The sequence below is a fragment of the Microcaecilia unicolor genome, chromosome 1 (genome assembly GCF_901765095.1).
Source record: "Microcaecilia unicolor chromosome 1, aMicUni1.1, whole genome shotgun sequence".
In the NCBI taxonomy this organism is placed as follows: Eukaryota; Metazoa; Chordata; class Amphibia; order Gymnophiona; family Siphonopidae; genus Microcaecilia; species Microcaecilia unicolor.
Genome location: NC_044031.1, coordinates 453,086,168 through 453,110,382, shown reverse-complemented (window position 1 = coordinate 453,110,382; position 24,215 = coordinate 453,086,168). Strand labels below are relative to the sequence as shown.

Here is a 24,215-nt window from a genome sequence, read left to right as displayed (position 1 = left end):
GACGCAACTTCCTGTTTCCGGCAAGGCGGGATGCAGAGGGACTGGGAGAGAAGTTGTATGTATCGCAGGGGACGGGGCACCACCGGAGCAGGAAAGCTGTGGGATTGCTAGTGGGCGACTTCAGGTATGAGCTCGATGGGGGTGGGGGGTGGTGGAGAGAGAGAGAGAGGTGCCGTATCGCGGACAAGGAGGCGAGTGGGAGAGATGGCAGGTCATGGGGAAGGGAGACTGGTCTCCCGATCCCCGAATGTGTGCGAGGAGGGGTGATCGGCGTGTGAGTACAGACGAATGCATTTGTCACACGCCTAACGCGTGTGTGTGACTTGGTGGCTTTGCTTAGTCGCAGGAGGCAGAGTTCATTGTATGAACAGAACACAGCGATTGTCTTTGAGGTTTATGACCTTTGTTTTTGTTTGCTTGTCGCATATAACTGTATACCCATTTGATTGCGATTTATTCTTCTTAGCTGTTTTCCATACCTGTGCTTTAAAACTCTTTTTATAGTAGGCTAAAGGTGCTTAAGGCCTTTACGGTGTCTGTTGAGGGTGGTGGGAATGGGGAGGAGAGTCTGCTATTGTTTGTAAACAGTTGAGAGAGGATAATTCTGTAGTTTGGAAAAGTATGGCAGCCTCTTAAAACAGGAAAGGAATCCAAAACAGTGTGAATTAGAGGTGGACCAAATGACGAGCCAGCTCTGAGATGTTTGAAATCCTTGTCCTGGTGCAATATCTCCTGAGTTGGCTCGTCATTTTGTTGACCTTTACTTCACTCTGGTTTAGCCCCTTAAAACACCAGTTTTCCAGCTATTAGAACTGGAATTGGGCCATTAATGTTTTAAGCGTTTTAAACTGCATTTTAATGCGTAAGTTTAATAATTCTACTTATTCATATTTGTTAAAGATGTTCATTTAAATGAGTAGGTTTTAATTACATGTATTTATTTCAAACATTACTTATGTGTTATTTGTATTCTGTTTATACCATGTGGATAATGTGGGATGTAAGTTTGAATTAAATTATATTCTGGTGTTTTACTAGATAAATAAGATGTGCTGTACTGAGGCAGACCAAAAGTCAGTCAGTTCCAGCATCCTGTCGCTGACACTAGCCAATCCAGGTCACTGTAATGTTCCTGGTAGGTCCCAAAGGGTGGAAGTAGGGGAGAGGCCCTGGACCCACAAAGGGAGGGAGTGAGAGATGCTGCACCATGGGAGGGGAATGAAAGGGAAAGATGTCCCCAGGCAGGGGTGGGGGGAGGAGCAGGGAAAGGAAAGTAGGGCTGTGGAATCAGTAGACCAGACCCCCTCCACTGACTCCTCTGTCAGTACGTTTTTACTAACTCTGGCTCCATAGCCCTGAAGGGGAGAAGCTGGACAGGGATATGGACACAGACATAGAGGGGCATTGATGCACCATGGATAGAAGGGGAGGAGGGGAAATAATGCAGGTAGCTAGAAGGGAAGCGGGAGGGAGGAGATGCTGCACATGGATGGAAGGAAAGGGAAGAGATGGAAAAACTAGACGAATTTTAGAAGAAAACTGAATATGATAGATCAGTGCCAAAGAGGGATATAGAATAGGAAGTGAAGAAGAAATGAGGACAGAAAATATATAACATGGACAGGAGGCCCTGGTAACCCAATGAAGAGCACAGACAGGGGGAAGCAGAACCAGAGACCGGGAAAAAGGGAAGGGGATGGGTTTTGATATATAGCCTTTCTATGCTTACAATCAAAGTGGTTTTCCATATTCTGTGGAGGTACTTATTTTGTACTTGGAACAATGAACTACTACTTAACATTTCTAAATCGCTACTAGGGTTACGCAGCACTGTACAGTTTAACAGAGAAGGACAGTCCCTGCTCAAGGAGCTTACAATCTAAAGCACAAATGAAGGTTTAAGTAACTTGCCCAGAGTCACAAGGAGCTGCAGTGGGAATTGAACTCTGTTCCCCTGGTTCTAGGCTAAAATTACCAGACAACAAAGATAAGAGAATTTATTTTATCTTTAGTTTAGTGATTGAAACATGCCAGTTTGAGAATTTACATCAACTGTCTTATATTTTGTATTGTACTGGAAGAATTGCAGTTTTTTATTTCTCTAGTGTTGCACCGCGTGCAGTCTGGCATCTTAGGGTTTCAGTTTAAATATTGTCTGCATTAGTGTTTTAGTTTGTGATTACATAGCTCCCAGAGTACCTGTGACTGCATGTGGAAATAGATATCTGTATACATGGGTCACTGTTGTGGCCCCGTGTAGGAAGATATGTCAGCTCTCCTTCAGCCGTTTTGGACCCACAGCGACCCTGACTTAAAAAAGGGGATGGGAAATGGGACTTGATATACCACCTTTCTGTGGTTTTTGCAACTACATTCAAAGCGGTTTACATAGTGCATACAGGTACTTATTTGTACCTGGGGGCAATGGAGGGTTAAGTGACTTGCCCAGAGTCACAAGGAGCTGCAGTGGGAATTGAGCGTGGTTCCCCAGGATCAAAGTCTGCTGCACTAACCACTAGGCTACTCCTCCACTCCAAATAAGAGTGAAGTCCCCTGTCCTAAGGAGTCTCATAAGGAACTTTTTTCAGAAGACATTTGATGTCATCTGGTTCATTTTTATTCACATGTGCATTCACACCTTGGAAGAATTCTGATCAGTAACTAAAGCACAGCCTTCCGTGTCTTGTATTGGACTTTGTTCAGGAGGAACAAACACAGTGGTGTAAGACGTTCAAACTTGCTAGAGGAAAGAAGGGGAAAAGGAGGGTATGATAGAAACCTACAAATGTTTGATGGGCTTATAGAAAAGGGCATTTTGATGTGGAGGTACAGAAAATGAAGAAATACCATTTTTATGAGAGGAAGTGAATACCCGTACTGAAACAGAATTCAAACATGCTTAGGATACATATAGAGGGCTGCAAAAAGGACAAAATTGAGCAAGTGTATCAAGTAGGGCATTGCACCTGGATCTTTGGGAACTTGTATGAACACTTAACCAGAATGGTAGAGGTCCAAAGAGAGAAAAAAATACTGACCTGGATAGAGAGTGATATCCTGAAAGAGGTCACATTTTTTCAGCTGACAACTGGAATGTTTCCTTACTTAGGGCCTCTATTACAAAACCGCACTAGCAATTCCTCCGCAGCAATGCCGACGAAGCGCATTGAAAGTAAATGGACTTTGTTGGCATTATAAAAGAGGCCCTTAGATCAGTGTAGATGGGAACATTTGTTATATTCTGCCATTTACTGATGAAGAACTATTCAAGGCCAGAGTGTACTATAGAGAGAATGGTTCCTGTTGAGCTATTGAGTGTTTTGTGACTTGGTTTCACTGTTATTTTTGAGTAGAGAGGTGTGGTAGCCGTGTTAGTCCACTTTTAAAGGTAATCAATAGAAATAAAACATGGAAAAGAAAATAAGATGATACCTTTTTTATTGGACATAACAATACATTTCTTGATTAGCTTTCGAAGGTTGCCCTTCTTCGTCAGATCGGAAAATGATCTGAAGAAGAAGGGCAACCTTCGAAAGCTAATCAAGAAATGTATTAAGTTATGTCCAATAAAAAAGGTGTCCTCTTATTTTCTTTTCCATGTTTTATTTTGTTTCAGTTGATTACTGTTATTTTTGAATTTTAAGTGAGTCTTTTGACATGTTATATTTTGAAAATTGATCTTGGTAATAAATAGAAATAAAGCAAAACTTTTTCTTTGTTTTGTTTTATTTCTGTTACCTTTAAAAGTTGACTAACACAGCTACGCCACCACTTTATCCAAAACTGATCTTGAAAGCATGCTTAGCTTTTCAGTGTTTTTGGTTCAACAGTACTGTTTTAAAATAAACTAATGTTAATGTTGCATTTCTTTTTATAAGTAAAAAAAAAAAAACTGTAAAAGCATAAGTGGTCTCCACTATGGTGGATGAGTGTGTTTAAAAATGGCATGCTTTTTACAGATGATAAAATGGTAATTTTGAGTTGGAATTCTGCTTCCTTTTTTGTGTGTTGTTCACAAAATCTATGACAAAGTAGATAATTTTGTGACCTTGCTTTTTATTTATAAAGTAGGTGTTTTCATATATTTTTAATACTAGATTCCTTCAAAAAAATAGTTCAACAGAGGCATAGATGTCAGTGGTGTACCTTGTACTTCTGTGGGATATTTTCATTTTACACTGACAACAAAAGAAAATAATAATTGAATGTAAAATCACATGGCCTTAAAATACAGAATTATAATGTATATAGACAGGTGCACTGATATGATATTTTAAAACTTGTGATCAAAATTGTAACTAACGGACCCAAAAGTTTGTCCTCATTCTGATTTCATGCAGATTAGTTGGTTGTATATTGGGTATTTTGTGCTTTTGCTTCTAATATGTAAAAGTTTCACTAGTGAGTGGTTACAATAGTTTCAAAAACCATGAGAGAGGGGAAGAAAAACCCTGACCGCTAAAACCTCAGGCAAAGATTTTCTGTGGTTTTCTTATTATCATACTTGGCAAGACTTAACGGATTTCACTTCCTTGTTTTTGTGTGCAGTCTTTTTTTATTTATTTTTTTTAACCAGCTTTCATATTCTCATTCATAAGCCCGGAGCTTGAGGTGATGAGGGCACAGATCATTTTGCTGCCGTTGGAGCTTTACAGAGGCACAAGATTTGTTGAATTGTTGGTCTAAAGAAAACTGCTGGCTTCCTTCACTTTTTGTTGGGAGCTTTCAAGCTGGCACTGTTTCTGGCAGGCTTTATTATGTTCTATCTTAAACAAGTGTTGCATTTCAAGGCCGGTTTTCCTTTTGCATATAAACATTCAGAGAGTCCACACACTCAAGCAATGCTGTCTTTCTGAACCAAAAAGCAGCAACAGACTGGGGGGAAAAATGACACAGGCTGGTTGAAGCTTTTATACAGTGATGTAAAAGTTTCCCCCCTTCCCGATTTCCACTAGTATTGCATGTATGCCATGTTGAATGGTTTCTTATTTTTAAACAAAATGTTAATAGTAGGCGGAGGGAACCTGAGTAAACACACAACACTGTTTTGGATTAGTACTTCATAGATTTGAGGAACAAAGTTATCCAACACCCATATTACCCATGTGAAAAAGTAACTTCGCCCTTAGTTACTCAATCAACCAATTGACCAAGTTTAATTCCTAATTAGATTCAGCTGATTGAACACAGCCAGGCTTTATTTCAGCCAGCCCTGTTGAATCTAAACCTCATCATATATTTGAACCTTACCACGTGTCACGTCTGTGGCCGTGACCACCCTCAGACTTACCTTGTTCCTGGGGGTCAGCTTCCTAGCTGGCTCCTGTTTCTTCTGTCTGTCTGTCCTTTCTGAGCTAGCTGTGGCTCTCTGTGCTGGCTGCTTCCAGCATGACTCTAATTGCTTCACTACACTACACCTGGGTGTGGGAAGCCTCTCTGTGTTTCACTGTGCTTTCTGCCTGCTCTGTGGTTTGTGCCTGAACAGCCTCCGTAGTTACTTAGAGATTGCTGCAGCTGTGTCTCTGGTGTTGAAGGGCTTTATTAATCACTTAGAGACTGCAGCCTTTGCATCGTATAAGGTCCCTGGTATGCTAGAGTGCTCTGTGCACTGCTACATTGTCCAGTTCTGTGTGATTGCCTAGTGTTTGACTAGTTAGCTTGGGCACAGCCTTGCTTGGTAGCCTGTGTACAGCTTTACTAGTTCTTCTGTGTGAGTTCCTAGTGTTTGCCTAGTTAGCTTGGGCACTGCTCTGCTTGTTAGCTTGTGTACAGCTTCTAGGTCTCCTGAGTTTAGCCTCTGGTTTTCCCTGGTTTCTGGAGCTTCAGCCCTAGTCTTGTCCTTTGCCAGTTCTCCTTGTTACTGGAGCTCCAGCCCTAGTCTTGCTATTGGTTCTGACCCTTGCCTGTTCCAATCTACTGCTCTGCTAGCCGCCTGCCCAGAGACTCCTGCTTTGAACCTGACCACGCCTGTCTCTGCCTATTGCCTATACTCAGTTATTCTCTCCCAGCCACCTGTCTCTGCCTATTGCCTGTACTCAGATCTTCTCTGCCAGCCACCTGTCTCGGACTTTTGCCAGATCCCAGACATTCCCTGCCTGCCTGTCTCACGTTAGCCTAGGTACCTGGGAGCACTGCTGGATCCTGACTCCGGTTGTTCCTGTTGCTGGTTCCAGTTCTGGTTTTCTTGTAAGCCCTACCGGTTGCTCGAACCTGAGGGCTCATCCCTCGGGGAAAGGCAGCTAAGCGTAGGTGAAGCCTACTCCAGTGTCTTCCGGTCCGGTGCGTTCCAGTCCCGAGTGTTCCAGTCCAGGACTCCAGTCCGGGGTTCCAGTCCAGCCTTGTCTCTTCTCTGCTCCGAAGGTGATCTTGCCTGCCACTGCCGCTCCTCGGCCGTGGTCCAAGGACTCACGTACCCAGGGTTCCCAGGGAAGAAGCCTGACAGAATGCCAAGGTCCTCGAGAACACGACACCACGAGAGTGAAGTAGCCGCCACAAAGGTTCTCCAAGAATGCTGTGCCACAATCAAAGGAAATTTCTGGAAGAGATGAGGAAAAAAAGTTGCTGAAATAGCCTGGAAAGGGTTACAATGCTGTTTCTAAATGCATTTATTTTTAAAAATTATACTCTGCCTAAAAACTAAGTGGCTTACAATAAAAACATACATAAAGCTTTGAGACTCTACCCAATCTCAGTGAGAGCCATTATCTCCAAATGGAGAAGACTCAGAATAGTGGTGAATCTTCACAGGAGTGGCCAGTTTGCCAAGTTTACTTCAAGACCATTGCAACAACTCATCCGGGAAGTCACGAAACTTCTTAGAAGAACATCCAAAAAACTGCAGGCCACTCAAGCCTCAGCTAAGATTAAGTGTTCATGACTCCGCAATAAGAAAGAGACTGGGCAAAACTGGGATCCATGCGAGAGTAGCAGAGTAGAAACTGCTGCTCTATCCAGGAGTAACATCGGTGCTTGTCTCACATTTGCAAAAGCACACCTGGATGATCCCTAAGCCTTTTGAGATAATGTTGTATACACAGATGGGCCAAAAAGTGGAAGTCATTGGACAATACAGGTCCCATTTTGTGTAGTGTAAAACAAATGCAGCACATTCCACATTAAGAATGTCATACCAACAGTCGGACATTGTGGTGTGGGGTTGCTTTGGAGTGGAGGTTTAGCCTAGTGGTTAGTGCAGTGGACTTTGAGCCTGGGGAACTGAGTTCAATTCCCACTGCAGCTCCTTGTGACTCTGGGCAAGTCACTTAACCCTCCATTGCCCCTGGTACAAAATAAGTACCTGAATATGTAAACCGCTTTGAATGTAGTTGGAAAAACCTCAGAAAGGCAGTATATGAAGTCCAATTTCCCTTTCCTGTCTTAGGGCCTGGAAACATGCTGTTATTGAAGCAGCAATGAATTTTGTACTGTAACAGAAAAATGTTAAGGAGAATGGTCATCTGGCCGTGAGGTAAAGCTGAAATGTAATTGTGTTGTGCAACAAGACAATGACCCAAAACACAAAAGCAAGTCATCTGAGGAGAAACAATATTCAAGTTTCGTACTGGCTTAATCAAAGCCCTGGCTTGAACTCAATAGAAATACTGTGGAAGGATCTGAAACAAAGCAGTTCATGCACAAAAACCTATGAATGTGTCTGAATTAAAACAATTTTGCAAACAAGATTGGGCTAAAGATTCCTCAACTGTGATGTGAAAGAATAATATCAAATTATAGGAAGCATTTGGTTGCCATTATTGCTGATAAAGGTGGGACACAAGCTATTGAGTTTAGGGGGCAGTAACTTTTTCATGAGGGTGTCGGATAACTTCATTTATTTAAGGAAAAATTTAAAAACTGTGTTCTGTGTTTACAGTATTTTACTACTACTACTAGAAATCATTTCTATAGCTCTACCAGTCGCACGCAGTGCTTCACAATTGAACATGAAGAAAAGACAGTCCCTGCTCAAAAGAGCTTACAATCTCTAAATCAGGACAGACAGGACAAATAAGGGATAAGGGTAGGACAGACAGGACACATAGGGAAAAGGGACTATTGAAGAGAGGAAGACAAGATAAGGTTACGAGCAGGTGACACGTTAGGAATTAAAACAGCATCAAATAGGTAGGCCTTTAGCCCGGATTTGAAGGCAGCCAGGGATGGAGCTTGACGTAATGTTTATAGATATGAAACCATTCAGTGTGGCATATAGAAGATAATAGGGGAAATCGGGAGGGGGGGGTGGAAGTTTTTCACATCATAGTAGTTCCTATAACAGTGATTCCCAACCAGTGTGCCTTCAGAGTTAGCCAGGTGTGCCATGGGGGGAAAATTATTGCCTGATGCTCAAGTCTAGAGCAACACAATGCAGTAACGAGACACACCTGCAGTGGCTCCAAAATATGCAGGAGCTCCTTTATGTCTGAGCACATGCTTCCCCTCTTTTCTAGATACAGTATGAGCCCTAGAGTATGGGATTCAGCAGGCAGCATATAATTCATGGATAGCTGTGATCTGCTTTTGTGCCCTTTCATTCCTTCCAGCCTCCTTTGGGGCTTTCAGTGCTTGCTTATCCTTTCTTTTGGCCCTGTGAGACTCTTCCCACATTCAGACTACCTGGTCCATGGGGGCTGATGCACTGCCTGAGTTTTTTTTAAAGTATTGGGCTTGAAAAGGTTGAGAAATGATGGTCTAGGTTATGGTAAAATGCCCTTCTCTCAGGTGTGCCGACCCAGTCGCTGTATCATCTTTAGTTATTTAATGTGATGCAGGGCCCATAAATGTTTATGAATTTCCTCAAATATTGAATATCACTGGTTAGGGCAGCGGGCTTTGATACCGGCAACCTGGGTTCAATTTCCACTGCAGCTCCTTGTGACTCTGGGCAAGTCACTTAACCCTCCATTGGCCCAGGTACCAAATAAATACCTGTATATAAATATATAAACCGCTTTGATTGTAACCACAGGAAGACAGTATATCAGATCCCATCCCCTTTCCCTTATGTCTGGCAGGATTACATTTTTAATTTTAAAATCCTCATAATGGTTCTTAAGGTTTTGTTTTCCAGTTAACCCATACTTGCTTTGCAGTGCTTCTTTAACTTTTTTGTGGTCTGAGGTCCTTTCAACAATACCTCATGTTGATCCTGCCTCCGTACAAAATTCAATTATTATTTATTAGGAGTTAATTGACCACCTTTTTGAAGAAATTCGCCCAATATGGTATACAGCAAGAATAAGCCGGACATAGACTATTAAAACAGTAAAAAAAAAAAAGTCAAATAATACACATGTCAAAGTCTGCTGCTTACAACGTCAGCATAATATACTTAAGTCAATTTAATAAACCACATAGGGTGTAAGCGGAGGTGGAACTTGTAGACACATAAGAGAGTAATATGAGTTAGAAGATAGGTGTGATTTATTTTATTAGGATATATTTACCGCCTTTTTTAAAGGAATTTACTCAAGGCGGTGTACAGTATGAATAGATCAAACATGAGCAATAGGCAATTATAGCAGTAAAAATTTTCAAATAACAATACAAAGTACGGCATAGTATACTACTTACAATGTCAACACAATATGTAATAGAACATTTTAATTGATAGTGAAGGGTATAAGCAAAGATAGAACATATAGATAGGTAAGAAAGTAAGGTGACTAAGGAAAAATTGCACGTGAATTCAAGACATGTGTGTGAGAATGATCGCAGCTAGAGTAGGAATGGATAAGCAAGTTCTGCTACAGTATGTGCAGCCGGTGTTAGTCCTTGTGTGTATAGCCAGTTTGTTGCTTCTTCCATTTAAAGATTAGAATTTACCTTTATCAGCTACCAGGCCTCACCATTATGGAACGCTATTCCTTGGCAACTATGCCACTCTTATAAAACCGGATTTCCCCTATTATTGCATATATGTCATACTGAATGGTTTCTAATCTTTAAATAAAATGTTAGACGAAAGTTCTGGTTCTTCTGACAGGCTTACAGCTACAGGCCAACTCCCACTTCTCCGGCAGAGAAGGAGTGTTCCCCTCACCCTTCATCATTCATTCTTCTGGTGGGAAGGGCTTCCTGCCTGATTCAGTGCTGGAAGCCCTTGGTTGCTCTGAAGCTCAGGGGACTGACGTTTCTGAGGCTGACCCCATCTTGTAGACTCTGGCATGGCCCCTGAATCATCTTCTACTTCACAAAGTTCTTCATAGAATGCAGAAGTTGTTTGACAGGTCCAGGATGTAAAAAAAAAAAAAAATCCCAGACCTGTGAAACATTCCAAGAGGCTGGAGGTCCTGTGGCCCACCAACCCCCCTCCCCCCCACATCCCTCTGATAGAATAGAGGGCTGGACTTCCAACTGTCCCCTAATGGTCTAGTGTCCTCCCCATACCTTCAGTGACAGAGGAGGGAGTAGCACTTTCTCCTCCTTCCAGCAGTTCCTCCAAAATGGTGGCACCCTGCCCAGCACATCCTGGTGTGCACTGGGCAGGGCAGGGTGCCGCCATTTTGGAGGCTGTGCTTGATGGAGGGAGTAGCGCTACTCCCTCCTCCTTCATTGAAGGTTTTGTGGGGGTCGCTAGACCACTAAGGGAGCCCTCTTTTGTTGGGCGGGGTTGGTTTGGGCTGTTCTGGTGGGGGGGAATGGGGGGCCTCCTAGCTTGCAGTTGCATGCTGGACAGGGCTCACCATTCCTCCTCAATGTTCTGTAAACCCTAATGCCATCTTGTTTACAGCGGTAGCAGCGCCCTAGTTTGGCCCGCTGAGCATTGGGTAGGAATACAGATATTCCTGTTAGCATGCATTTTTGCATGCTATTAGCGTTCAGAGTCGCTGAACGTGTTGTTACATGCGCTTTCCGGATCTGATCCTGGGGCGCAGGCAAACGTGGGTGCCAGTCCAGCGCTAATGGCCTCTAGCGCCCGTGTGTGCTTTTGATCATCTGGGCATTAAAGACAGTAAATTAGCAGGTATGAGTAGATTTCACTTTTTCCTACAATTAAGATCAGAATTGGCTTAAACCTTCCTTGCAGGGCCATTCCAAGGACTGTGTGGGTGGTGCGACTGCACAGAGTGCAAGAGAGACGGGGGTCACAAAAATCATTCACCATGCACTGTCTCCCCTGTGGTGGCCGTGGCACAGTGGGTTGTGGTGCTAGGGGCTAGCTTGAAATGCTCCTACTTCCTTGAAAGAATTGTATTGCACAATATAAAAAAAAAACTGAGGAAAGGACACGGGGAAGCCCTCGTAACAGGTCTGTGCTTCTCACTCTTCACTCTCCTGTTTACTGAGTGACAGTGCTTTTAAGGAAATATGGTGGCTATGTGCTGATGAAGACTGTAGATCACTTATTGGTCTTGGCGCATCGCCAAGCCTTTACTGCTAATGTTTGATATCCGGGTCAAGGTCCTTTACTTTTGTTTATGGTTTATTTTTAATATGCTGCCTGTCATTGCATAATGGCAAAGTGGTGTACAAATAAGAACTACAAATCATAATTAAAAAGCACACAGAAAAAAGAACTAAGAGAGAAAGTAGGAGAGCAAAATTAGACACAGAGACAAAACAGAAATAGGGCACTGGTGGGCCGTGATAACGTGTGATGATTCTAATGAGAATGGTTAAATCTCTAGTAAACGTTATGTACTATAAGCTAGAGAAACAATCAAGTCTTAATTCCAGCTTTGAATTTAGGAAAGGAGACTAATAGTTGTAAATCTCTGGAAAGCAAGTTCCAGAGAAAAGGAGCCAGACAAAACCTAGCAGAAGAGTGGGTTGATTCTAAATGAGTAGAGGTAAAAAAAAAAATGTAATGGTCTGTGTTTATACAGTGGCCCTGTTCCATAAATCAGTGTATATAAATAATCGTTATAGCAACTCGGTCTTTGTGCATTATCAGTAACAAGAATGAAATTCAATTCTATTTGACTTTTGTAACAAACACATTTGACTTAGACTGTAAAATTAGTCTTTCTTTTTTTTTTTTTGCATTTATTTTCCTTCACATGTGTGCCGAGAGTCCTGTATAAATCCCAACACTGTTGATCTGATCTGGAATGCATACTGCCAATTGCACTGTGTGTGTGTGTGTGAATGCCTTTCACAATACCTTACCTAGCACCTTACATCCAAACCATACACCTTCAACCGATTATTGAACGTATTTAAGATAATGTAATGACTGCATCATAACAACACTCTGTAAGCCACATTGAGCCTGCAAAAAGGTGGGATAATGTGGGGTACAAATGCAATCCTATATAATAATTCTCACCTCCAACGTTCTATGCTTGGGACCGTGGCTCCCTGGCTGCAAGTGGTCTGCGAGGCAGACACGCACGGACGTCACTGACGTCAACACAGCTGATTCCAAGGCAAGGGGAGGAGTAGGGAAACACGCGTGTTTCCCTACTCCTCCTACTGCCTCGGAATCAGCTGTCACCCCCCCCCCCCCGCGCGCTATGGCCCCCTCGAAACCCACCCCCTCCTGCGAACCTGTCGATTTCCCCCCCCCCCCCCGGAACGCCGAACATTGCCGCCGCCGTTGTTGTGCTACCTTCCCTTCCTGTAGGTTGTTCAATCATCTTCTTAGAAAGTTTAACTCCGTGCGTTCCGGGAGGGGGTGGGTTCGAGGGGGCCGTAGCACGGGGGGAGCGGGGGAAATGCCTGCCTAAGGCCCGTTTCCTTGCCTACAGAAACGGGCCTTTTTTACTAGTAAATAATAATATTCTAGGTAGTATACTTGGATTTATGAAAAGCAGTTTGATAAGTAGCGATTTTTAGAAAGATGCTACTTAAGGATATTTATGGCAGTATGCAATGATTTAAAGGAGACATGTTCTGGTGTAGGTGTATTTCTTATTTTAACACTGCAGTACATGTATACCCTTTTTTTTTTTTAACCTGTCAGTATTTACACCTGCATTCAGTCATACATATCATCTCTTTTGGACATGGGGGCTTAGAATGCTTGAGTGAGGAATTTTGCTCACCTCTGATGATCAAAACCACCTTCATTGGGGCAAAGTTATCTTTCTCGTTTAGAGATTTTCTTTTTCTCTCTATGCTCTTATTTTAACTTGCAGATAGCTGCGCATTTTTTTCCTGCCATTTTAACCCTCCTGCTCTATAGTTTTGGGAACTTGTCCCCTATTTTCTCTCTCCCCTTTTAGGCTTATTGTGGAGGTGAGTTTGGTTTTGAATTTGAAGGTGCAGGACATTTCCAGAGAGAAATTTCGTCGTTTCTGTGGAGGTTTGTGGATCTTCCCCCCCCCCCCCCCCACCTCCCACCTATCCTGAAGGATTGTATCCTAGGGATGTACAGGGAAATAGGGTCCTTTGTTCACCTTTAAGGTGGGCGGTAGGATTAGAGTTGAAGCTTATTGAGGTGGGGAAGGGAGGAGGAAGTTGAGAGAGCTTGAGCCATCATTTTTTATCTGGTTAGTTTCTCTAGAGCAGTGATTCCCTAACCTGTCCTGGGGGAACCCAACCAGTCAGGTTTTCAGGATATCCACAATGAATATGCATGAGATTGGTTTGCATATTCATGCATATTCATTGTGGATATCCTGAAAACCTGACTGGTTGGGTTCCCCCAGGACAGGTTAGGGAATCACTGCTCTAGAGAAACTAACCAGATAAAAAATGATGGCTCAAGCTCTCTCAACTTCCTCCTCCCTTCCCCACCTCAATAAGCTTCAACTCTAATCCTACCGCCCACCTTAAAGGTGAACAAAGGACCCTATTTCCCTGTACATCCCTAGGATACAATCCTTCAGGATAGGTGGGAGGTGGGGGGGGGGGGGAAGATCCACAAACCTCCACAGAAACGACGAAATTTCTCTCTGGAAATGTCCTGCACCTTCAAATTCAAAACCAATCTCATGCATATTCATTATGGATATCCTGAAAACCTGACTGGCTGGGGTTTCCCCAGGGCAGGTTTGGGAATCCCTGATCTAGAGAATGGAACATTCGAACCGCTATTGGCACATTTTAAATGCTTAATGTTTAAAGCAATTCAAAATGCTGATTATATCACCTGGCCTCCTTTTCTACAACATTTATATGGCTGCCCATTGTTAAGCCTAGCTGATTTTAGTTGTGCTTCTGTTGTTAAAGGTTTTAATTCCGCGGCCAAATGGGTTTTGCATTTAAAGAGAAGCTATGGTATGTTTGTGCAAGAAACTCGATTCCAAAAGAAAAGGGAGTTCTCCTTACTAGACAGATATGTCAATCAGATGGGTAAACATGGGGAGTGGTCATGCGAATATCCAAAAATCAATGTCCCATGGAGATGAAACATCTCAAGAGATTGGGGGGGTGGGGGGTAAGATCTGTGCATTAATGGGGAGATGTTTGAGTTGGTAGTTACTTTTGGCTTCAGTGTGCATCTACAACTCAGAAGAGGTGGCTTTTAAATCAACTTCTTTTCCACCCCTCTTTCTGTGTTGCTGAGGGAGTGGTAGGGTGGGAGAGGAGGACTTTTAATATGGTCATTGTCCCAGCCTTTGATAGGACATGAGCAGTTTCAGGTGATTACCAGTGTTTTTTAGTCAACACATGACAGTATAGCTTATAGGATTGTTGACATTTTTTGCACCTAGGGGAGAAACAGACCTCGTTTTTTCAGCAGTGCATTTTCCTTATTCAAAGATTGATTATACTTTTATGGATAGATTATCTCATCTCAGGCAGTACCCCCCCCCCCCCCCCCCCATTCTTGGTGACCTGGTCATACCATGCTCCTATATTGGTTCAGTGTAGATTGGGTGTGATCTCTGTCCATATAGGGTATGAAGATTAGTTAACATGCTCCTCAAGGACCAGGACCTGCAAAAACAGTTTGAGAGCAGTAAAGAGGAAGTTTTTGTTTTGAATGACAATGGCGTTCTGGTTGCTTGGCCAACTCCAGTATCTTGTATTCTTTCTTCTGATAGCCTGTTAGAAGCTCTCCCTCCTTGATGTATGGAAAGTGGTTATCTAGAACCAAGATATGGCTAAAAATCTTCATGCCTCAAATTTCTTACAGTGGACAAGTTATCTGAAGTGGCTACTAGGCTTGCTGCTTTGGAAAATTAGGTGGGGGCTGTTGATTTATGCTCTAGAGTTAGGGACAGCCTGGTTATTCACAGGCAGAATTATTAGAAAAAGTTATTCATTTATCTTCAGGAATTGTGTTAGGAAGGTACTTTTAAGGAGATATTATTATTTGATGATTTTGATAAAATTGTGGTTCTTAATTATGTTATGCTGTCTCAAGATGGTGAAGCAGCAGGGAGCTAAGGGGTGACAGATTAACCTTTCAATCTTGCTTCTTTACTAAAAGCATTGCAAGATGTCATTTCCTCTCGAGCCACACTATTAGTCTCTACTTGACTTTGAGATTGATAAAGTAAGAATTCCTAAGACACATATCAAGAACAAATATATCCCCTTTTGTGGCTATAAAACGTAGGGTTTTTTCTGCATGTTCCTAGGGTGACTCAGTTAAGAAGAAAGTTTTCTTCAGTTGAAAGATAGGACTCCTGCATTGAGTGGCACTCCCCCCCCCCCCCCCCCCCCCACGCACACACATTTCCCTTGCAGATATCATGTCGCATTATCAGGGAATTAAGTATATGTCTTTTGACTCTGATCAACTTGAGAGGTTTGTTTTGGATAAAGAAATTACTGTTCTTAAATTTAGATTGGAGGGGGTAGAGTTTGGGTTTATATATTCCTGGTTTCCTTTATTATGCTTTTTCTAATTTTTCAGTACTCTTTTTAATGTGGGCTGTGTTTATTTCTTTCACTTTGTTTTGTATGTAGTTTCAAAATGTTTAATTAAAAAAAAAGTTTGTAACTTGTTTCCACCAACTGCTTTTTTTTTTTTTTACCACCACAGTTCATTCATCATTTCATTTAGTATATATATTTATCTTCGTGACCTCAGTTGTGCATATTGCCAATCTTTCATAATGGCAATGGAACCTGCACACCCTTCTTCATCAGTTCACAGTATTCGTGAATTACTTTTACCCTTATATTTATTACTTTTTATTTTTTAAGGTTTTATCTCTCTTTTATCATCAATTACTCATCTAGATGTATCTGACCCAGGGGTTGATGTTAATGCCCGACATGCACGTTTCGCCCTTTTCTAGGGCTGTTTCAAGGGCTGACCCCATCTTTGCAGGGGAACAACCCGGTAATTTTGAAGCAGAGCTGGCGCTTAAACGGCAAAGGGATAAGATGAGTATTTGATGATAAAATAGAGATAAAACCTTAAAAATAATAAATATAAGGGTAAAAATCACGAATACTGTGAACTGATGAAGAAGGGTGTGCAGGTTCCATTGCCATTATGAAAGATTGGCAATGTGCACAACTGAGATCACGAAGATAAATATATATACTAAATGAAATGATGAATGAACTGTGGTGGTAAAAAAAAGCTGTTGGTGGGAACAAGTTACAAACTTATGATATATTTGGAGGTCCCACAGGGAATATAGAAGTAAACTAGCCAGTGTGATTGGTAATTAAAAAAAAAAAAAAAAAAGGCCACACACAAACTGGTGGAAAATACTTTTTATCTTTTGCACACCTCAATTCATTTACTCTGTTTTCTGTTACTGGAGACTACTTGGGGCTGAAGCATCATCCTGACTGAGAGCAATTTTAGTAGCTGTATTAGTCTTTGAGAAGGCTGGACTCTTAGGAGCCCATTATTACTTTTTAGAGGACATCCATACATAGGTTAAGACCACCCAGGTCCTTTTCAAAACATCACTGGTACTATCAGTGCATCAGTCTACAAAATTTAGTTTGCAGTGGTTTAATGAGGTCCTTTTTCCTAATTTGAAATTTCTAAGCTGTGGCTTTGGCTGTTCTTCGATGAACATGTGTACATGGCTCTCATCTGGAACAGAATGGGACTTCAGACAGCATTTTTAACACATGTATGCACATGCAAACAAGCTTCTGCTTGTCAGGGTATTACATCAGCAGTTCTACGAAAAAACGTTTTGTGCACCTTCGAGGTTTTGCCGTAATGGAGAGAGACTTGACCGCACCATGGAAAAGTAGCAATATTGTCTCTCTTTTCTAACTGCATAGACTAACTGAATCCAGATGAAGTATGTGAGCTTTGTGAACAGTGTGTTAAAAAAAACCACTTCACACAGTAGGCTACAACATGGCTGAACAGTATTCATTTGAAAGTGCCACATGGCATAATCATGTAATACTAGTAAAGGTCTCATTAATTTGAGAGGAAACAGTAATGTCTACAGTAATTAAAGGTCAAGTGCACAGTGAGGTTGGTGTGGCCTTGTTGTCCCAGGCTCTCCTGAGGTGTGTGCTCACTACAGAATATTAAAAGCGGAGAGCAGATTCTGGCTTTGCCTTTCATTTATGTTTCTGATTAGGAACATTTTCCTGGCATCTGCTATTGGTTTGACATTCAGAAATTTGGTGTTACATGTGAATCTATCAGTGTTATATTACTGTGACATTTCAAGCAAACGCCTGGAATTTTTTTTTTCTGTGTAAATGTTGTAGCAGTCAGAAGGTAATTTTTTATAAAATCCTTTGTGCACATATGTGGCCTGTAGTAAAATATGAACTGATGTAATTGTAGACACCATAACATGATGGGTGGGTACTTTGCTGGTAGGCATCTATAGGGACACAGTTTACATGTACATGCATAGGTGATAAAATATGCTAATCTATGCATGCATATGAATAATCTTGATGCAGACATTTACACCAGGTCTTAGGCATGATTTCTGCGTGCTATGCTGGTATTATATAAAGATGCACAGGCTCCTTTTTAAAAGTGTTTAAATAGACACCTGCCTACCCTCTGAAACCAGGCACTCTGTTGAAAAATAACCCTGTGCGTGTCTTTTTTTTTTTTTTTTGGTAGGACCTGAAAAAAAAATACGCATTTGGATTCTCAAAAAAGATAGAGTGGAAGTAGAAAAGGTGCAGAGAAGGGTGACAAAAATGATAAAGGAGATGGGATGACTTCCCTGTGAGGAAACGCTAAAGCGGCTAGGGTTCTTCAGCTTGGAGAAAAGACGGCTAAGGGGAGATATGATAGAGGTCTATAAAATAATGAGTGGAGTGGAAAGGGTAGAAGTGAATCATCTGTTTACTCTTTCCAAAAATACTAGGACTAGGGGGCATTCGATGAAGCCACAAAGTAGTAAATTTAAAACGAATCAGACAAACGTTTTCTTTACTCAACGTGTAATTAAACTCTGGAATTAGTTGCCAGAGAATGTGGTAAAAGCGATTAGCTTAGTGGGGTTTAAAAAAGGATTGGACGGCTTCCTAAAGGAAATGTCCATTGACCGTTATTAAAATGGGCTTGGGGAAACCCCACTGTTTATATCTGGGATAAGCAGCATAAAATGATTTGTACTTTTTGGGATCTTGCCAAGTATTTGTGACCTGGATTGGCCACTGTTGGAAACAAGATGCTGGGCTTAATGGACCTTTGGTCTGTCCCAGTATGGCAATACTTATGTTTAGGGTGGGAAATGGTTGTACACTTGATAGAAAGCAAAATTAATATTTTTAAAAGTAAAGGTGATATCAGAATTAACTGATCACCAGGTGCAAGATCATGAATAAATTTACTGGGGCAACTTCCCTGGTTATTTCTGGAAGGAGCTATGTCCCCCCCCCCCCTTCCTTGAGCATAAGAATAGCCATACTGGGTCAGAGCAATGGTCCATCTAGCCCAGTATCCTGCTTCCAACAGTGGCTAAGTCAGGTCACAAGTACCTGAATCCCAAATAGTATAGTAGCAAGAATTCATGTTACTGATACCAGGGACAAGCAGTGGCTTCCCCATGTCTGTCTCAATTCAGAATATGGACTTTCTTCCAGGACTGTATCCAAACCTTTTTAAAACCCAGATACACTAACCGCTGATACCACATCCTCTGGCAACGAGTTCCAGAGCTTAAGTACAGTGGTGGAAATAAGTATTTGATCCCTTGCTGATTTTGTAAGTTTGCCCACTGACAAAGACATGAGCAGCCCATAATTGAAGGGTAGGTTATTGGTAACAGTGAGAGATAGCACATCACAAATTAAATCCGGAAAATCACATTGTGGAAAGTATATGAATTTATTTGCATTCTGCAGAGGGAAATAAGTATTTGATCCCCCACCAACCAGTAAGAGATCTGGCCCCTACAGACCAGGTAGATGCTCCAAATCAACTCGTTACCTGCATGACAGACAGCTGTCGGCAATGGTCACCTGTATGAAAGACACCTGTCCACAGACTCAGTGAATCAGTCAGACTCTAACCTCTACAAAATGGCCAAGAGCAAGGAGCTGTCTAAGGATGTCAGGGACAAGATCATACACCTGCACAAGGCTGGAATGGGCTACAAAACCATCAGTAAGACGCTGGGCGAGAAGGAGACAACTGTTGGTGCCATAGTAAGAAAATGGAAGAAGTACAAAATGACTGTCAATCGACAAAGATCTGGGGCTCCACGCAAAATCTCACCTCGTGGGGTATCCTTGATCATGAGGAAGGTTAGAAATCAGCCTACAACTACAAGGGGGGAACTTGTCAATGATCTCAAGGCAGCTGGGACCACTGTCACCACGAAAACCATTGGTAACACATTACGACATAACGGATTGCAATCCTGCAGTGCCCGCAAGGTCCCCCTGCTCCGGAAGGCACATGTGACGGCCCGTCTGAAGTTTGCCAGTGAACACCTGGATGATGCCGAGAGTGATTGGGAGAAGGTGCTGTGGTCAGATGAGACAAAAATTGAGCTCTTTGGCATGAACTCAACTCGCCGTGTTTGGAGGAAGAGAAATGCTGCCTATGACCCAAAGAACACCGTCCCCACTGTCAAGCATGGAGGTGGAAATGTTATGTTTTGGGGGTGTTTCTCTGCTAAGGGCACAGGACTACTTCACCGCATCAATGGGAGAATGGATGGGGCCATGTACCGTACAATTCTGAGTGACAACCTCCTTCCCTCCGCCAGGGCCTTAAAAATGGGTCGTGGCTGGGTCTTCCAGCACGACAATGACCCAAAACATACAGCCAAGGCAACAAAGGAGTGGCTCAGGAAGAAGCACATTAGGGTCATGGAGTGGCCTAGCCAGTCACCAGACCTTAATCCCATTGAAAACTTATGGAGGGAGCTGAAGCTGCGAGTTGCCAAGCGACAGCCCAGAACTCTTAATGATTTAGAGATGATCTGCAAAGAGGAGTGGACCAAAATTCCTCCTGACATGTGTGCAAACCTCATCATCAACTACAGAAGACGTCTGACCGCTGTGCTTGCCAACAAGGGTTTTGCCACCAAGTATTAGGTCTTGTTTGCCAGAAGGATTAAATACTTATTTCCCTCTGCAGAATGCAAATAAATTCATATACTTTCCACAATGTGATTTTCCGGATTTAATTTGTGATGTGCTATCTCTCACTGTTACCAATAACCTACCCTTCAATTATGGGCTGCTCATGTCTTTGTCAGTGGGCAAACTTACAAAATCAGCAAGGGATCAAATACTTATTTCCACCACTGTATATGTTGAGTGAAAAAAATATTTCCTCCTGTTCATTATAAATGTAGTATCATGTAACTTCCTCGAGTGCCACCTATTCTTTGTACTTTTTGAAAGAGTAAGGAAATTGATTTACATTTACCCATTTTACACCACTCAGTGTTTTGTAGACCTTTATCGTATCCCTACTCAGCCGTCTCCTTCATTATATAGCTTTCCACTATTCTAGAACCTGTGCTATAGTTGTATCCATCAACCAGCAGTTGGCGATACAGAACTGAAACATATCCCTCTTGGCATCCAGTCCAGCTCCTTATCTCCAGCAGGTGGGTGGGCACACTTTTCAGCCTCTGGTTCTGAGTGACTTGCTCCTAGTCCAGTTGATCAACTGATCTCCAGTTGAGCTTGTGGCTTGAGTCTGCTGAGTCATATCTGGAGGTCTTCAGATGCCTGTCTGTGGTGCCCTTAGAATTGACTTCCTCTTTCCCTTCTCCTCTCCGCTGTTTCCTGTGGAGCTCTCATTTTCCAGCACAACAACCTTTTTTTTTTTTTTTTTTTTAAAGGAAAGAGTTTTGCTAGAGAGCATAGGGCAGAATATCAGTCCTGAGCCTTTGTCATCTGTGGTAAGACTATAAGCTTGAGGGCAACATTCGACAGTTGTAAGTCCTACTAAAGTTTGATGCAGAACTGCTTGGAGTGCTGCAAGTTCTACTTGGTTCAGGTGAGGGATTCCGACTCTTTGGGAAACATTGTGCTGTGCTGGTGACAGGGTGAAAGGCTACTCCTGTAGAGGCAGTTAAGTGGTGGTCCCATTGTGGGGCCCAGTGTCGGGATATAGCAGTGTGTGCATGCTGGGAATTCTGCAGGAAGCAGAGGAAATGGTCAGCACATCTTTGAATTCGGCACAACATCCGAATGCCGGTGCACAGTTTGATGCAGGAGAGAGTGGGAACGGGTGCCATTTTGTCAGGGCTGACTGGCAGTGAGAAGCAGCCTCTGTCTGATCATGCGCAGAGCACAGCTGCCATTTTACAACCTCTGGGCCCAATACTCTATTTTGTTTCATTCAGCTGCATCGGGATCTTTGTTTTCTCCAGGGTTAATAGTTCTCTTACACCAGGCCTATTTACTGAAGCAGGGACAGTCAAGAGTTGCTGCAAGGTGCTTCAGTTTCTCGCCTCGCTGCCCCTCTGGCTCCTAAGAAATCTTGTTTAGACCTCCAGGAGTGGGCAGATTAGGCTTTCTGTTTCTCCTTTCCTACCTGATGTGGCCTCGATCTGCTGCACAGTATCTTTTATGACAGAGCTCTCTATCTCCACCTGCTGGTAGAGGGACATAACCCACTCACCTCTGGATTGATCTGTTGGGACTAAAGGAAAGAAAATTATCAGGTAAGAACTAATTTTTTCCTTAGCCTTCCCCAAACCTTTAACTAACTTTGAGTTCCTCTTCAAAAAGCAGTCGATCCTGAAAAAGAAGTTTAATTAAATGAGTCTTGGAGGCAGAATCAGTTGACCAATTGTGCAACTGTAATTATTGACAAGCCACTACCATTAACGCTGCTGACCTGGAGTAAATATGAATCAAATCATAGAGGATATTGGCCAAGAATGCTGCTCCCAGCTCCACAAGAGCCACCTCCAATGAAACCAAGAGCGTCTAAATCCAGCATACCATTTCCTATACTTTGTAACCTCCATAGTCAGCTGCCTGGACCCCAAGAACTGCACAACTAAAGACCTGTTTATGGAGTGTCTCTAAAAGCAGAACCTCCTTCAGCTGGAATTGTGGTTTTTCTGGTCACTGCCTTCACCGAGGCATCCACTTTTCAGTTCAGATCTGCCTGGGAAACGGAATACTAATTATTCATCAACTTGGAACCCCCAAGGACCAAATGTGGGACAGTCAGTGACAACTCTGTGTGAACTGGAAAGACCTTAGTAGTTTTTCTCAAACTCTCCGGGATAGGATCACCATTGCCAACACAACCTCTTGTTATGGAAACGGCAAGATACTTAACGGTACTAAATTCCTGTGGAGTGCAAAGAAATATGATAATGAGAAAAGGAAAAAGCATCTGCGCCCACACCTCCACCCAATATATAAATTTATAGGGTAAGAAGGAAAGATCGTGGGTCAGTTTTCTTTATCGGCATAAAAAAACCCTTATCTCAGTTATCTTTTTGCTAAAACTTTGCAGGAATAATGTCAGTGGATCCAAAAATATGAATTAGAAGTGAAAAGCTTTATGTAACTTAAGCTTCTAAAACACTTGTGGAGATAAACGTGGTGAGTCACACCAACTGTGGCCAGAGTTTCACTATCAAAAGCTGCCTCAAGGTATGCATGACACCAGTGGTTAAAGCAGGATGCATCTTCAATGCCTTAGGACCTGCCAGAAACCTTTTATTTGCTAGGTTTTACCTTCTGTTCAAAATGGGAAGGCTTCATGACCTTTTAAGGCTTCTTTTATCTTACCAAGCAGCATCCTGTTGCAACCTTTTGCCTTTCTCTCTTAGACAAACAGGGGTCTTTTATCAATTTAGATAGTTTTAGAAAGTATCTTTTAAGCTTCAATTGATTGCTTTTATTTGGTTTGTTACGGTTTTCTGATGTTTGCTGTGTTGTATATTCTCTGAAGAATTCTTCAGATTTTGTTTGTTACCCAAACTGAACTTGTTGGTAGTTGCGGGATATAAAATTATAATAATGTAATGGAAGAGAGGCTCACCCAAAAGTTTCTCCAAAGCTGCTGCATTGCATGTGGGGCAGTAGGAGCCGGCAATGATACTTAACCACTGGCTTCCACAAACTTCACAGCATCTGCCCGCTGACAGTCCTCAGTTACAGCAGTGGTTCCCAAACCTGGTCCTGGAGGCACCCCAGCCAGTCGGGCTTTCAGTATATCCACAATGAATATTCATGAGAGAGATTTACATGCAGTGGAGGCAGTGTATGCAAATCTCTCTCATGAATATTCATTGTGGGTATACTGAAACCTGACTGGCTGGGGTGCCTCCAGGACCAGGTTTGGGAACCACCGAGTTACAGTATTTGTGGGGGGGGGGGGGGGGGGGGGGGAGATGCTTCTTAAAAATAGGTGCTGCCTTGTTCAGCTCTCCCCTTATACTGCAAGAGGGCTACAGAATTCTCCAGTTCTTCTTTCGGCAGGTACAGATGCTGGTGTAATTTCTGCCTGACAATCCTTTTTTTTTTTTTTGGTTAAGTAGCTTTATTTCCTTAGCAAGGGAGTAAATTTAAAGAGCCCCAAATAATTTTATTTTTACTTTTAGGAAAGGGGAGGCATAGGTCGCTGTAGGAATCTATGGCATATGTTTTCTCTGAAGGAGAAGACTCTTGGGCCAAGGCTTAGGGCTATAGATGGGGGTAGCAAACCCGTCAGGAGAAGGGACGTAATCGGATTCATAGCAGCCTACACTGGCTAGCCTGAACGACTGGACACAGATCATAGCATGCATCCAGGGGAGTCAGACTCATTACCACGAAAATCCTGCTGCACTAATCCTACCTGCATCATCTCCTGCAAGCAGCAAATTAACTGACAGGGTCCCGGCTGATCCCACCTGTTATCCAAAAGAGTCTCTCACACTGACTTCATGTAAAACATACATTTATTGTCCAGATTCAAACTGGAACACAGTCTTCAGTTTTCCTTC

At 42.5% G+C, this 24,215-nt stretch overlaps 1 protein-coding gene across 1 annotated transcript in view; it reads left to right on the top strand.

Annotated features, from left to right (window-relative positions):
- Positions 1 to 12: 12 nt before the first annotated feature.
- The window catches only part of YES1 (YES proto-oncogene 1, Src family tyrosine kinase), a 139,775-nt gene continuing 115,572 nt past the window's right edge, over positions 13 to 24,215 (top strand). The window contains exon 1 of the mRNA XM_030212990.1: positions 13 to 124. The gene's annotated coding sequence lies outside the window, so the exon portion shown is untranslated. The remainder of the gene's footprint in view (positions 125 to 24,215) is intronic.